The sequence below is a fragment of the Corvus brachyrhynchos genome, unplaced genomic scaffold (assembly GCF_000691975.1).
Source record: "Corvus brachyrhynchos isolate BGI_N302 unplaced genomic scaffold, ASM69197v1 scaffold63, whole genome shotgun sequence".
Lineage (NCBI taxonomy): Eukaryota > Metazoa > Chordata > Aves > Passeriformes > Corvidae > Corvus > Corvus brachyrhynchos.
This window is the reverse complement of record NW_008237227.1, coordinates 271397-272418: the sequence shown is the minus strand read 5'-3', so window position 1 is coordinate 272418 and position 1022 is coordinate 271397.

Genomic DNA, 1022 nt, shown 5'->3' with positions numbered 1-1022 from the left:
GGTACCCCCACGGCCGGCCCGGCACGGAGTTCAGCGTGGGCACCGCGCTGGAGACGCGCTGGTAGCCCTACGGCTGGTCCATGGGATGTTAAAGAGGGCCGGGTAGGTGGGGCTGTGGGAGGAGGAGAGCGGGACTCCGGCCAGGTCTCTCCCATTTCCTTAACCCGAGCCACCCGCACCCCTTCCATGCCGGATATGCCGGGCCCCGCGGCGCCTGAGGATGCAGGATGAGGCTCCGAGCTCCCCCGGCACAGATGGAACTGGGCGAGCAGCCAGCACCTGACTCAGTTTCCCCATGCCTTGGCTGGGCAGAGCCCCGTGCCACTCTCCTGGGGGATGTGGGAGACCAGGGGGACACTGTGATGGGGACCATTCCCAGGGAAGGCGCCTGAGGATGCAGGATGAGGCTCCGAGCTCCCCCGGCACAGATGGAACTGGGCGAGCAGCCAGCACCTGACTCAGTTTCCCCATGCCTTGGCTGGGCAGAGCCCCGTGCCACTCTCCTGGGGGATGTGGGAGACCAGGGGGACACTGTGATGGGGACCATTCCCAGGGAATGGGGAGGATTGGAGGGAGCAGCCTGGCAGCACCCTGCTGCACCCACCTGGTGTGGAGAGGGCACCCAGCAGCAACAGGACCTCCCTCCCTGGAAAGGGGTGACACTCTGGGTAGCTGAGCTGGGCGGTGGGGGTGAGAAATCCATGGCAGGGCTTCCTCCACAGGTTTGTTTTTTAATTACACCTAAAATAATTATAAATTAAAAAATCTTAAAATGCGAAATTTCTAATAAAAGCTCCAGCTCATCTTATTGGCAGAGCATGGCACAGCCTGGGGTGGCACATAATGGCATCCCACAGCCTGCTATGGCATGGAATACTGTCATGGAATGGTTTTGAGTGGGAAGGGACCTGAAAGCCCATCTCATTCCACCCCTCCCATGGGCAGGGACACCTTCCACTGTACCAGGCTGCTCCAAGCCCTGTCCAACCTGGCCTTGGACACTGCCAGGGATCCAGGGGCAG